The sequence below is a fragment of the Canis lupus genome, chromosome 3 (genome assembly GCF_011100685.1).
Source record: "Canis lupus familiaris isolate Mischka breed German Shepherd chromosome 3, alternate assembly UU_Cfam_GSD_1.0, whole genome shotgun sequence".
NCBI lineage: Eukaryota > Metazoa > Chordata > Mammalia > Carnivora > Canidae > Canis > Canis lupus.
In genome coordinates, this window is record NC_049224.1 from 12,877,863 (window position 1) to 12,893,161 (window position 15,299).

General features: G+C 40.1%; 1 long non-coding RNA gene across 1 annotated transcript in view; it reads right to left on the reverse strand.

Moving 5' to 3' along the window:
* Positions 1–2,000: 2,000 nt before the first annotated feature.
* LOC111095125 overlaps positions 2,001–15,299 on the reverse strand; it is a 36,634-nt gene continuing 23,335 nt past the window's right edge. Inside the window, exon 4 of the long non-coding RNA XR_005356639.1 lies at positions 2,001–6,175. This is a non-coding gene — a long non-coding RNA (uncharacterized LOC111095125). The remainder of the gene's footprint in view (positions 6,176–15,299) is intronic.

A 15,299-nucleotide genomic window follows, 5' to 3' on the forward strand; every position in this document is an offset into this window, starting at 1 on the left:
GCTGGGAAGGTGGAGGCTGGTGTCAAATTGCTCACACACTAGTAGACTGAAACGGATTCATATCCCTGAAAGACCAATAATCTATCCCCTTTCCAAATTAATGTTCTTCAAGTATTTGTTCAAAATATATTTGTAGGGAAGGTTGACCTCCTCATATGAGGGAGGGAGAATAGTTTTGCTGCCATTGTCTCAGCCATTCTGCTGGGGTTGCGCACAGTCATCCCCATCACCGCCCTGGTCAAGACCTGCTCTCTCTTAGATGGCAGTAAGTTAAACATGTTGCTTGTGGTCTCATCCTATTTTCTACCTCAAGATCAAAACACAGTCCCTCCCAACTCCATACAAGGATATCTTTGATGGAAGTTGCAGAAAATACAGTTTCCCCCAGCATGTGACATTTCCGTGATGTTTTAGCTAGGAGTGCATTTATTGCCAAAATAGTGAATATTTAGTCATCAGTGCTGCACATGTACCTACCACAGACCAATCAGGATGGCGACTGCCAGAGCAAAGCCAGGATGCCACTGACCCAGGCATTAAACCTTTTGTTTCTGGTTGATGAGGAAGTCCAAGGTAGGGTGAGGCAGGATGGAGAATTGCTGAAAGTTGCAGGGGAGACTCTAAGGAGGCTGGGATGCTGATCTAGAGACTTGTGGGGTCAGGGAAACTGTATTTCAACATTTTAGCAACTGGAGCAACTATAATGCGCATACCTGTTAACTCCCCGTCCTGGTTCTGACACACATCAACTTTGTGGCCTAGAAAACCACTTAGCTCTCTTATTTTTGAGCCCAGCTCTGGGCTTCAGTGGTGGTAAGAGATGTGCAGGGGCAGAAAGGCAAACAGATAGTCCACACGTGGTGTGTTGAGTTTATACCTGAGAAAGAAAACACAGACCCACAGACACATATATGTGCACATGTGTGCATGTGTGTGTGTTTACAGTAATTACCGGAGAACTGAAAATTGCCTTCTTCTGCATCTTTCTATTCCCTTTAACCTACAAGATCAAGAAGGACATGTCTTGGGTCTCAAATTCAGGGACTATGAAAGCAGATCTAAGTGTGGTCAAGCTGTTGCCTAGGTGGTAGGGAGGTAGAAATGATCCAAGAATAGCCAAAGTTCTATTGCGATTGCCTCAGATTGCTAGTGAGCCAAGGTTTCGTTTCTTTTCTTTTCTTTTCTTTTCTTTTCTTTTCTTTTCTTTTCTTTTCTTTTCTTTTCTTTTCTTTTCTTTTTTCTTTTCTTTTCTTTTCTTTTCTTTTCTTTCCTTTTCTTTTCCTTTCTTTTCTTTTCTTATTGTTGTTGTTGTTGTTGTTGTTGTTTTACACACTGCCTGGTTGCTGAGTTATGAGTTATGAGTTATGAAAAGGAATGTTAGTCTTCGGGACACCTGGGTGGCTCAGCGGTTGAGCGCCTGCCTTCGGCCCAGGGCGTGATCCAAGAATCCCAGGATCGAGTCCCACATTGGGCTCCCTGCAGGGAGCCTGCTTCTCTGTCTGCCTGTGTCTCTGCCTGTCTCTCTCTGTGTCTCTCATGAATAAATCAATAAAATCTTAAAAAAAAAAAAAAAAGCAAAAAGCAATGTTAGTCTTTACCCTGAAATCAGAGGTTGTTATGCAATTCACTAGGGAAGCCCCACCAGGAACATGGATGGGGCCATACCTCTGCCCACCCATTTGAGTTGACTTTTTCTCCAAAGCCTCCTTATTACACAATTGTTTCAAATGAAAGATACAATGTAGGTTGTGAAAGTATTTTGATAGAATTACTGTTTATATTTTTGCAGTTCAATTTCATTGGATATTTGTTCAATTTTCCTCACTGATTGAAAATAGTTCTCTAAAGGCCAGAAGGCTTAGTGGTGAGTACCACCATTACATTGGTTATCAAAATCACAGACATGCAAACTTACAGTCTGTTTTCCTACAGTGTGTTTTTCTTTTCTTTATTTATTTATTTTTTCTTTTCTTTTCTTTATGACCAATTTATACATAGGTGTTCAACTGAGACATATTAGGGATTTTAAGCATTTATGTGAGCAATATTCAGCTTGAGTCAGGCAACATCAAATTGGAAGTAGCCAGGAGCATGCCATTGGCAGAAGCCAGGGGAAAGACTTCTAGAGAGAAAGGGTGGAAACAAAGCAAGGAAATTATTTGGCTGTAGCGGAAGCAGTTATGTTATCTGGGAAAGCGTCATTGGGTGTTTGTGATTGGTTGTCCTTAGGTTTCAGTTTCTTAACCTTGAGGCCTTTACAGGTTGAGGTTTTGGATTGCCAACACGGGCTGCTAAGGTATTAGAATCACCTCAGTCCCATGGCCTCCTTGCTCAATTAATTTAATATATATGATTTGTACATTGGTGAATGAGGCCAGTGTATTAGGGAAGTTGTGTGAAGGCTGCTCTTGGATTGCATTTTCAATTTTGGTTAAACTGATTTCTGTGGAAGTGACTGTCTTTAGGGACATTCATTACAAAAGGCAAAGGAAGCACGACTCCAGTGCAAAGAGCCACGGAGGCTGCAATGACTGAGATTCTTTGGCAAGCGCCCACGGAAATTACACCATACTAGCGTAATTTCTTTTTAGGATTTTAATTGGTTTTGTGTAGGGTGTTGATTTCAAAGTTGCATTGGTTTTAACAATTCTGCCCTTAATGCTATTTTTCCCCACAGACCTTGTTATTTTTAGTGTGAAATTTTTGCAAACGCAAAGTTTTTCAGGAACACATAATGGTGTTATTGTAAAAGCCTATTATTTGTCACTAGAACAAAAAAGATGGCAATAAAGACCAAGAGCGCTCAGAGTTCTTTTACAACATTGGCCTTCATTGATTTGAGTGCAGAAACCCACTTAATCTGATTTGTTTATAAATCCGAGTAAGATTATGGGCCTTCGACCCCTTCATCGACATCTGTTTACATACTTAGGGTATCTATTGTACTAACTTCCATCAATGACTACAATCTTTTATTGACCTTTATCACCTTCTAGATGGCCCCTATGCTAAATGCATCACATGATCATCTCCTTTGTTCTCACAACAGACTTAGAAAGTGGATATTGTTATTCTCATTTTGTAGATGAGAAGAGTAAATTTTAAGAAGATTAAGTAATTAGCTCAGGGAACACAGTTGTGTATGTGCATGTATTCAAGACGGCTCCAGTGTAAGAGGGCAGGATTATTTAACTCAAGATGGGGTCAAAACTGACAGTGTTTACAGATTTCCTCCAAGGAGGTACCGTCCTTGAAAAGCTCATCTTTTACTGTTCTTTTTAAGTGAATGCTTCTTCCCCTTTGGTACGAATGCAGAGCCTGCATGACTTTGCTTACCTTTCTGAGCTGCAGGAAAGCTACCTTTCCTTAGAAATTTTAAACACTTTGAGGTTGATTGGACTTCAGACTTGTAATACTATCTTCCATTACTTTAAGCACTCTGCTCACAAAACAATTTTTTAAAAAAGATTTATTTATTTGAGAGAGAGAGAGAGAGTGAGTGTGAGTAGGGGGACAGTCAGAGGAGAAGGGAGAGGGAGAGGGAGAGAATCTCAAGCAGACTCCTCCATGAGTGCAGAGTGTCATCACGACCATGAGATCATGACCTGAGCCAAAACCAAGACTTGGATGCTTAGCCGACTGAGCCACCCAGGTGCCCCTCGTAAAACAAACTTGAGAGCACTGCGTGGAGAAAACACGCTTTCCAAAGCCACATTTCACTGTGAGTTCCAAATTGACACGAGTCGCTGGCCTGTGTGGGAAAGGAACTTCGCCTTTCCAAGTTCGTTCCCTAGTTTATAATGTGAATGAATACAATGCAGACTATCCAATCCCTTGCTGGAGAAATAAAGGTCCACCGGGTCAAATTAACTCAATGGTAGTTGCCCTTCTTATCCCACAGGTGCCTTTATATCTTCCAGTTCTTGGCATTTGTCCATCTGTACCAACTTTTAACTAGAGATAAGTATACAAAGCGTTGGTACTGACCTTTGGAATAATATTTTGAGACTTGATAATGTCCATATTCTTAATATGTATAAGGCTAAGGTAAGTGTAGCCTTTCTGTGTTAGACTCATACAGTCAGATTCACCTGCAGATTTCTGTTCTATTTCGGCTACAGTCTAAATTCTGTTCTCCCCTACCTTCTGTCCATGGGTTATTTCAAACCAGAGAGCAAATAACATATCCCCCAGAACCAGCAGCCCCAGTCCTGTCCGTAGAGAATACAGACTGGCCTTTCCTTCCTCAGTACCTTCTACACATGAAGACTGATTTGATCGTCTTTGTTTTAGCACAGCTTCTGGCCTTGATCCTTTATCTGCTTAACTCTGTGTTCGTTGAATGAATGAACGAGCACACATACCACCAGCTCAGTCCAGTCTCCCGATGCTGCCCGCAAAGCGAATCAAGGGGTGTGATTTTTAGCCACATAAGAGAAATGTTTTAATAAAATATTTCTACAAAATCAAATTTAAAGTAATCTGCCATCTACTATGTATAATTCCGCCTATTTGTGGGTAGAGTGCGTTCATATTTCAAGGTAGATGAATCATAAGATAATTTAAAACAGTTTAGCCATGAAAATCCCTGCAGCATGTGCAGAACTAAGATTAAATTTAAGGCAATAATAATTCCCTGTCAGGAGAAAATGAATATATTCATCAAGGTACTTATTTGAAAAGTAATTGAGTTACCATTTCTATTCACATTACCATCTGAGCATTGTAAAACTAAATTTAAAACTATGGGATTGTAATACGGTTTTTTGAAAAATCTATTCTAATTGTCAGACTTGAATATGAGACTCTGCATCTAAAATAAGTTATTTTTTCAAAAGTAGGAAAGCACTAAATTATATTTATGGGAACATAATACCATTTTTGTTGTTGTTAAATAGAGGTCCTGTAACTTGCCATAAAATTTTTTAACTAGAAAATTCTGGGAATGAGTTTTTTTTTTTCAATATTTATTTCCAAACAAACCTCAGTTTCTTGAGCCACAAATCTTGATATGCAAAAATTGTATTTTTTTTTCCTATAACTGACTTGACATGACTGAACTATCTTGAGTCTCAAATCCACCCAATTTAGAAATTCAGGAGTCAGAGCACGGTTTTCTTGGTGAACTTTGGGATTCTCTCTCTTGTTCAGGATTTATTTTCTTTCTGGAGATGGGGGTGGGGCCTTATGGTACCCACAGATGAGAGAGCCTATAGAGATAAGCATTCTTCCTTACTGTCATTCCCTTCTCATGAAAATAATGTTGTTCATCTGTGTTATCTGTGCCAGACATCATGCTCCTGAGTGTATATATATAAGGCCAGAAAAATGTAGTGACACTCTCTTTGTTGCAACAAATCAGGGAATCTAAGACCCTTGCTCTATTGGAATAGAAGAAGTGAGAGTTTGTTAGAAAATCAAGTTTAGAGAAACTGAAGTCTGAACTTATATAACAGAAAATACATCATATACTTTAAAAAATAATAAAATTATTGAAAAAAGAAAAAAGAAAATCAAGTTTAGGAGTCCCGCAGAGAGAACTCACTGTTGGTTGGACGGATGAACAAATGAATAAGGAATGAATGAATGAATGAATGAATAATCAACCATTCATTCATTCGTTCATTCTGAATGTGAATGTTTTCAGTGGTACACTTTGGGGGCCTAGGAAGCTGTTTGTCCCCCTTTTCACATAACAGAACCACTCTTGGTTGATTGCTTCCTCTCTTCTCAGCTCTCAGGGGACTTGCTGCTTGCCTTGCATGCCACGATTTCTCTCTGTGCTGTCCTTGCCATTGGTCTCCTTTGCTCTTCCTGGTTTTTTCTTCTTTGGTATTTCCCCTGGCTCTGGTCCTTTTTCCTGTGCCTCTGCATTCCTGAGAAAAGGTTAATGTTTCACTACCACTTTCCACCCGAGCAATCATGCCCTACTGGCCCTGGCATACGGTACAGCATGCGTTCCTTGGCTCCTCTTGACCATGCATCTGCCACTTCAGTGCTGGAGAGGCCTGGCGTTGCAACCGCTCCAGCTCCAGGGCTCGGGTGGAGGATGGCCAGAAAACAGACACTGTCCTCACTGTCCCGGGCTGAACACATAAAGCGAAGTCAGTATCTGTGTGCAGGTCTGCGGAGTCATGCCTGTAGGTTGTTTGGACACAAGCCTACAGGAGCGAGGCTGAAAAAAGAAAGGAAACAAAGAAAAGCAGCATCAATTCCACACTGTCCGGATTACTGTAGCTCTATAGTAAGCTTACAATTTAGTAGTGTTATTTCTCCAACTTTATTTTTCTGACGCAAAATTCTTTGGGCTACTCTTAATACCTCTCCACGTAAAGGTTAGAATAAACTAGGCTGTATCTATAGAAAATCCTGGTGGGATTTTGTCTGGAATTGTGTTAAATCTATAGAGCAATTTGGGGAGAATTAACATCTTTCTAAGTTTTTCAGTCTCTGAACATCCTGCAACTCTCTATTTACTTAGGTTTTTAAATTTTATTTCATCAACATTTTGTTGTGTTGGGCGTACAGATACTATACATATTTTGTCCCATTTATACTTAAGTATTTTATTATTTTGGAACTCCTGTACATTAAAAAAATCTATTTCCAATTGTTTGATGTTAATCTGTAGAAATAAAATTGATTTTTGCATGTTGAAAAAAAAAAGCATCCGAAAAAAAAATGTTTGGCATTATCTATCCATCAATCAAGCAGTCCAGTTTTTGTTTTTTGTTTTGTTGGTTTTTTTTAAGCAGTCCAGTTTAACTGTAGTAGTAGACCCTGCCAAACCCTGATCTATGTCCTGTGCCAAGGATGCAGAGGATGCAGAGGGCTCAAGGCATCTGTTTTCCTCAGTGTTTAGTTTGGAATCTGATGAATTTGTAGATTCTGGTACCCTGCTCACTGTTCATCACTGAAAGGAGACGCATGATGTAAGTCACGGTGTGCGGCCTGATGAAGTTCACCCAACTTCTCAAACTTGTGCTTCAACAGAGACAGAATTATTGCTTAGAAAATTACTTTCAGATAATCCAATCTCAAAGTCATGCCTTCGGTTAGAAGACAATTTTAATTACTATAAAGCATTAATTAAATGTAGACCATGATTTAATTATCATGGGCTTTTAATTACCTGAAAGCCTTTCTTATCAGAAATAATTTTCATAGATGCTGTTTATATATTAAAAGATATTTTTGAGGGAATAGACTGAAAGTGAAAAAAACTGAGCAGGCCGAGATATTTTCTGACCCCCTCCAGCGCTATTATTAGGTCTGTGACTTTGAAAGAGCATTTTACAAAATGGGCACCACAGGGTGCTAATGTGTGGTGCTGGGGTGGGGGCAGGTGCACCGTGGGGAGGTGTCTGTGAACTAACAGGTCGGGAAAGCAGTGGCCAAGACAGTTGAGGAGCTTAATTTTCTATTTTTATTTTTTGCAAGAGACTTTAGTAAGAGACCTTTCAGTAATATGCCAATAACACAGTATAAATCTTCAGGAGAGGGGCGCTGGGTGGCTCTGTTGGTTAGTGGTCAACTCTAAAATTCAGCTCAGGTCGTGTTCTCGGGGTCGTGAGATGGAGCCCTGTGTTTGGCTCTGCACACTGGGTGTGGAGCCTGCTTGGGTTTCTCTCTTTCCCTCTGTTCCTCTCCTCACTCTTATTCTCTCCCCCCCTCCCCCAAAAAAATGAGAGAGAAAGAAATGCATGCAGCATTTCCCAATGTTATTTGAACAGAATAGTAGAAGATCTTGCCATCCTGGTGTTCTATGGAACACACTTCGGGATATCTACACTATACAGGTAATAAAAGTAATTATCAGGTTACGTTTAAATATGGTGTTTACATATAAAGGACAGATCAATGTTAAAAATTGATAGAGAGGGCATCTGGGTGGCTCAGCGGTTGGGAGTCTGACTTCGGCTCAGGTCATGATCCTGGAGTCCCAGGATCAAGTCCTGCATCAGGCTCTCTGCATGGAGCCTGCTCCTCCCTCTGCCTATGTCTCTGCCTCTCTCTCTCTCTCTCTGTGTCTCTCATGAATAAATAAAATAAAAGCTTTAAAAAAAATTGATAGAGAAACATGGCATAAAGAGCTTTATTGAAGCAAGAACACTTGGTACAACCTCACCAGAACTCATTTCCACATGTATCAGTCCTGCCAGCGTGGATTGAGTATACATTCAGCAGAAAATTAGATGAGTTCTTTTAAAAAACCAGCCAGATTTAGGGCACCTGGGTGGCTCCCTGAGCTAAGCATCTCTGACTTCTGCTCAGCTCGGGATCTCAGGGGCCTGGGACTGAGCCAAGTCCTTGACGGGCACAGGCTTGCTATGGGAGGGGACTCGCAGGGACCCAGGAAGGCGTCTGCTGAGGCTGGGATGGAGGGAGTGTTTCCACAGGAGAGTGCAGGGGTGGGCAGTGCTGCACTGGGTCCAGGTGGGGAGGGCCCTGCTGCCCTGGGTCCAGGTGGAGAGGTCCCTGCCACACTGGGTCTGGGTGGGAAGGTCCCTGCCGCACTGCGCCCAGGTAGGGAGGTCCCTGCTGCACTGGGTCCCGGTGGGGAGGGCCCTGCGTCCAAGTGGGGAGGTGGACAGTCCCTCCCTCCTGTGGACAGTCCCGAGGCTCCCTCTGACTCCCAGCTGTGTCTCTGCCCCTCCTACCCTCTTTGATACACACTCTTCTCTACACTTAGCTTTGGAAAATCTGTGCTGCCGATCTTTGGGTCATTTTCTGGGTTACATAACTGATGTGAGTGTTACCTAGGCGCATTTGTGGGACGAGGTTAAGTCTAGGATCCTCCTCTGCCACCTTCCCCAAGATGAGGTATCAGGGTTTTTAAAAAGCCCCTCAGGTCATTCTAATGTGCCAAAAATTGTAGAACCTCAAGGAGAGTGGAAGAGCAGAGAGACCAGGGCAGTGGTTCTCAACCTTGGGTGTCTGTCACCACCAAATAAGGCAATAAAGCAACTCAAAGGGCCGGGCTTCCGAAATCAGATAGATGCTTTGTATGTGTCACATTTCCCAGTAGACAAACACCAACATTTAAGAATTACTGGGCCAGGCAAATATAAGATAATCACTAGGCAGCTTTAAGGACCTCTTTGAAGTTCCTGGAGATCTCCCTTGGGTTCTGTTTTTTTTTGTTTGTTTGTTTGTTTGTTTTTTTAATATTTTATTTATTTATTCACGACAGATACAAAGAGAGAGAGAGAGAGAGAGAGAGAGAGAGAGAAGCAGAGACACAGGCAGAGGGAGAAGCAGGCTCCATGGAGGGAGCCCGACATGGGACTCGATCCCGGGTCTCCAGGATCACGCCCTGGGCCGAAGGCGGTGCTAAACCGCTGGGCCACCCGGGCTGCCCTCTGGTTTTTATGACAGAGTTAGAACACGGATATAATCATCTCCTTAAGCATGTCTGTGACCATTCTATTACCTTTCTGCTTTATTATCTAATATGTATCAAGAGTGAATTCTTCCAAGGGTTTAATTATGCCCTGATTGTTTGCTAGACTATTTTTACCAAGAACATTTCTAAACATGTAATCTTCAAAGAAAAAGAAAATCAGAAGATTTTAGTTTAGTTTAGTTTATTATAGAATAGCTCCATCGGAAGCCTCCACTCATTTCATTTTCAATATTCAAAAAATTAGAATCATTGTCTCTCCTTCTAAATGAGAAAATCAGATTTTTAAACCATGTATTTACATAATTTCTTTCTCTCTGCACATACATGAAATTTTGCATGTCCAAATATATTTAGATTCACAGTAGATCTTAGGCATGATCTAATTTAACTGTCATTTTCAGTTAAGGAAAGGGAACTAGAAGAAGAACCAAGTGAATAACCTCAAGATCACACAGAGAATGTCAGAATATGAGCAATAGTTTGGATAATTTTTAAAACTTTAAGTAGACAAACCTGTCACACCAGCCTAAAGTATGTGGGCTAAGTAATATAAAGATAAATTAGTCAAATAAAAGAACCAAGTTTATAGGTGATATATTCCCTGATGTGCATATAATTAATAATTTGCAACATAATGAAGCCTGAAATGGTGAGGAGTTTGAATAAATGACTATAATTAGTGTTACTTTACACTGTCATCCTTATTTTTATCGATTTTTCTCTCTCCCTAGTTTAACTATTATATCTTATTGGCATTAGAGCTTTGTTTTTTCTCTAATAACATAGATTGTCATGTACAATATATATGCCAATCTGTAGACACGTCGGTAAACTTTGAGGAATAGAATGCTTTAGTATCCCAGCATATTTGGGAAGAGACTCAGACATAATTATCTTTACCCCAATTAAAAAAAAAATGTGATTTATTTATTTTTAAAGAGAGAGAGAGAACACAAGTGGGAGGAGGAGCAGAGGGACAAGCAGACTCCACACTGAGTACAGGGCCCAATGCAGAGCTCAATCTCAGGACCCTGAGACCATGACCTGAGCCGAAACCAAGAGTCCGATGCTTAACCAACTGAGCCACCCAGGTGCCCCTACCCCATTTGTTATCTCTCTTTCCTCTGCCTCTCTTCTCTACTACTCAAAAAAGCTATAGTATCTTGGTTTCTTTTATAGATTTGAAGAGAAGTACCTGTAAATAAACAACCCTAGCTTCCATAGCATTTGGATCAATAACCCTTGTAAAACATTTGATAAATTCTCTCCAAAGGAAGTAGAGAGTGCCAGAAGCCATGCTGGGCACAATTCTGGAAATAAAGTCTGCTTTGAACCCCCTCTTGTCCTTGGTTCTCCCTGGGACCCAACAAGCACACAGAGCCTGCCCCCTCCCAGCTGCTCAGCCTTCCTTCTCTGGAATTCTTGGGCCAGGCCTGCCCTGTTATCTACTTATCTCGGGAAGTATCTTGAGTATCTGATAAACTTACTCAAACTAAAATGTGATACCCTCAAGAGTGATTGCATTCTTTTAGGGTCTTTTTACTGCATGTAGGAAAAACTGGCTGTGAATAGCTTAAGCCAAAAAGAAAAAAAAAGTATTTAATTACTGGAAAGAAGACGAATGAAAGGAATGTATCTGAATTTAATGTCTCTGCATTAAATTGAACTGAATGTCTCTGCATCATTTAGCCCTGGGAAATTCGGGAACAGGGCAGGAAGTGTAATTGAATCTTATCTGAGTGGCTGATATTAAGATGACTCAGCTCCGTGGGTGTGTTGGGAGTGGCTCATAGTGCCTTGGGAGAATCAGTTGTTATATTTTCACGAGTTTTGCACTAAATGGTATTAGTAGCCTCAAATTGGCCACAATGGGTTGACACGAAGGAAATCATCAGAAGCTGCACATAGCATTACTAGCATACTGTCAATCAGCTCTAACTTTGTTTCAAGCTTCAAATTTTAAAGAGAGATTGCTGGAATAACATGGCAGAGGTATCCATTTCTCATGTATGGCCCAGATGACGGGGTTATAAGATGCAGAGAGAGCAAACCTCGTATATCAATGGTGCCCTCAGAGAAGGGGATTTTGATAAATTAGGGCAGTGACCCAAGAGCTTTCTGCACAGTGACCGTCCCTTTTTCAGATAATATATTTGCATATTCACCAAGGTTAAGCAATTAGAAAATTAGGAGATATGACATGTGCTCTTGATGGGAGCAAATTTATGTACCTAGGGATGACTCTGACGGATGCTGCAGCTACTCCCGAGGGTCACAACCGACTGTCATCATCACTTGAGACCTTTAAAAAATAGACCCCATGCTTGGATCCCATCACACGGAGATTTTGCTTTAACTGAGTATCAGAATGTTTTAAAAGTACCAGTGAGGTGGCTATAGTGAATAATACTGTTTTTTTGCATCTGAACGTGGCTAAGACAGTTGATCTTAAAAGTGCTCATCACAAAGAAAAAAATTGTAATTACATGCAGTGATGGATGTTAACTAAATTTATGGTGGTGATCATTCCACAATATACACATGCATCAAACCATTATGTTATACCCCTAATCTAATCCAATGTTATATGTTAATTATATCTCAATTTATTTTTTTTAAACTAATTGCTTTATTTGAGTGTGGTTGACACACAGTGTTGCATTAGTTCCGGTCAAATATACTTTGCTTAGAACACATGTATCAGAGTCCACTGAATCTGTACTTTTGGAACTTGGAAACAATTAAATACATATTGAAATGGTGGCCTGTAGCAAGGAAAACTAGACTTAGGATGCTTGAAAATTATTTTATCCCTCTTTAAAATTCATAATTTTGCAATTTATTAATCACTATTTGTGACAATATAAAAGTGTTTTTTTAATAATAAATTTATTTTTTATTGGTGTTCAATTTGCCAACATACAGAATAACACCCAGTGCTCATCCCGTCAAGTGCCCCCCCTGAGTGCCCGTCACCCACTCACCCCCACCCCCCACCCTCCTCCCCTTCCACCACCCCTAGTTCGTTTCCCAGAGTTAGGAGTCTTTTTGTTCTGTCTCCCTTTCTGATATTTCCTGCCCATTTCTTCTCCCTTCCCTTCTATTCCCTTTCACTATTATTTATATTCCCCAAATGAATGAGAACATATGTTTGTCCTTTTCCGATTGACTCATTTCACTCAGCATAATACCCTCCAGTTCCATCCACGTCGAAGCAAATGGTGGGTATTTGTCGTTTCTAATGGCTGAGGAATATTCCATTGTATACATAAACCACATCTTCTTTATCCATTCATCTTTCGATGGACACCGAGGCTCCTTCCACAGTTTGGCTATTGTGGCCATTGCTGCTATAAACATCGGGTGCAGGTGTCCCGGCGTTTCATTGCATCTGAATCTTTGGGGTAAATCCCCAACAGTGCAATTGCTGGGTCGTAGGGCAGATCTATTTTTAACTCTTTGAGGAACCTCCACACAGTTTTCCAGAGTGGCTGCACCATTTTACATTCCCACCAACAGTGTAAGAGGGTTCCCTTTTCTCCGCATCCTCTCCAACATATCTTAATTTAAAAAATAAAAAGCCACCCTATATAATTCCAGTATGCAACCAGGATTGAGAAAAATGGAGATTATGAGCTGTCATCATTAGGGGTCTTAGGTGAAAACTTTAGTGAAATCTTTACATATTTGTCCCTTGCTGCTAAGTCAGAACTATTATCTACAGACCTTACACTATAATATATGGCAGACTTAAATTTTATATTATGTTACAGACTCTGAAGTAGACCCTGATTCACTGTGGAAAAGGAGGAAAGGGTGAAAATAATAATAATCCAGAGTCTTTACTGGAGTTTTATTACATCTAGTGTTTCTTTTGGGTACAGCGTGGTGGGGAATATAAGATCTCTCCCTTCCTCTTAGAAACCTCTCCAAGTCTTGAAGGTAGAGTTGGTGGCTTATTACTTGTGTTCCCAAAAGCTTTTCATTCTTTTCTACTTTGTTTACCCAAAGTATTAAAATGATTGGTTCACATGGCTGAGCCAATCGCTTGACTGATCACGCCTTGAGGACAAGGAGCTTGTCTGATTCTTTTTCAGCTCCTCAGGCCCCACCTTAGGCCCTGAATGAATGAATAAATGAATGAATGACTATTCAGGTGGAGGGCAAGAGGTGTTCACTGCACCTCAGGAGTCTTTATGACTCCTTATGTGGCTTCATACTGCAGCTATGGATGGAATTGGGGAGGAAATAAATGGACAGCAATAAGGAAGTAACACAGTGGGGCAACTTTGTCCCACAGATTTAAGAATTCAAATTGCAAGGCAGTAACTATTATTTTATTAGCATATGCATGTAGATAAATGTACACATCTGAACCACGACGTTTCTCAAAACTAGGAAGAAAGGAAGCCTAGATCAAAGTGTGTTTCTTAAGTTGTAACCCTTGGACTGCTGGCATTAGAATACTCGCAAGGGCTGACTGATCCATCTCAGGAATTGGTCCACCTTAGACCTACTCAGTCTGGGCCTCTGGCTGGACTGGGGCCTTAACTTCTGCAGTTGTGGCAACCCATTGAGACGTCTGCAGACATCTGCAGAGGACTACTGGCCTACCAGTGGTCTTCGACGGTTTTGCTTTTGTGTCCTATAAAATAATTTTGAAACACTTATGTATCTTCCCAACATTTGAAAAACTTAAATCTACATTCAAATCTTAAACCCTAAAATACTTAGATACTTTTAGTGGTTACAAATGATATGAATTTTGGCATGTTGTAAATACTGACATTTAAAATTCTAATACTACTTTTTAAAATATGTCCTGTGGAATATGAATGTCACAAAGATTTGATATCTCTCAAATTTATACTAAAAAGATGAACATGTTCTTTTCATTTTTTATTTTATTTTATTTTTTAAAAGGTGTTATTTATGTATTCATGAGAGACATTGAGAGGGGCAGAGACACAGGCAGAGGGAGAAGCAGGCTCCTCGCAGGGAGCCCGATGTGGAACTTGATCCTGGGACTCCAGGGTCACACCCTGGGATGAAGGCAGGTGCTAAACCGCTGAGCCACCCAGGCGTCCCTGTTCTTTTTAAATAGTTGGAAATTTCTCCTTCCTCACCACTTCACTTCCTCCCCAGATTTTTAACCTAATATAATGCATTTTATGATTGAAAGTCTTTACCCTACCATGATTTCCTGAAACAAAAATGTGCATATAAATGGAAATATAAATGAAAATTTAATTTCCAGTAACCATAAGGCTCAAATATTTAAAAGATCTTCTGGTTTGCACTATCATTATAATCATAATCAGTACACAATCGATCAAAACAACGGAAATATATTACAAATTTTGATGACTAAATTATTTAACATTATGCATCTATTAAGGAGATGAATGAATCTTATTTTTCAGGCAATGCATTTGTGTGTGACTGTTACTAGAAGGAGTCAGGATTCAGCATGAATTTTATTCCTGTTTTGAATTATTTTTATGTAAGTGCAGAGGAACTTTGTTCACATAAGTTATTAGTGGAGAATGTAATGAGTTTTGTTCTTGTAATGTCACTCAATTCTTTGAACTCATTGCCATTCAGATGCCAAAAATCACCTAGCAATGTATCAGAAGTATTTTTAATTATCTAGTAGTTAGATTTTGCTTTAGTTTTATTGAAAGCAAAGATTTGGAAATCATTTTGAAATGAAAAAGGATTTGTTACCCAATCATTTGAGACATTCACTTTCTTAATATCAATAAAAATATTTCACCTTTCTCTTTATTTGCATCATGGAGGTCTTCTCAACCCCAGGAATTGCTTTACAGTAAGATTAGCCATGGAGAGAGTTTGGCTTTTTTTTTTTTTTTGTAAAGTGAAAGAAAAGGTG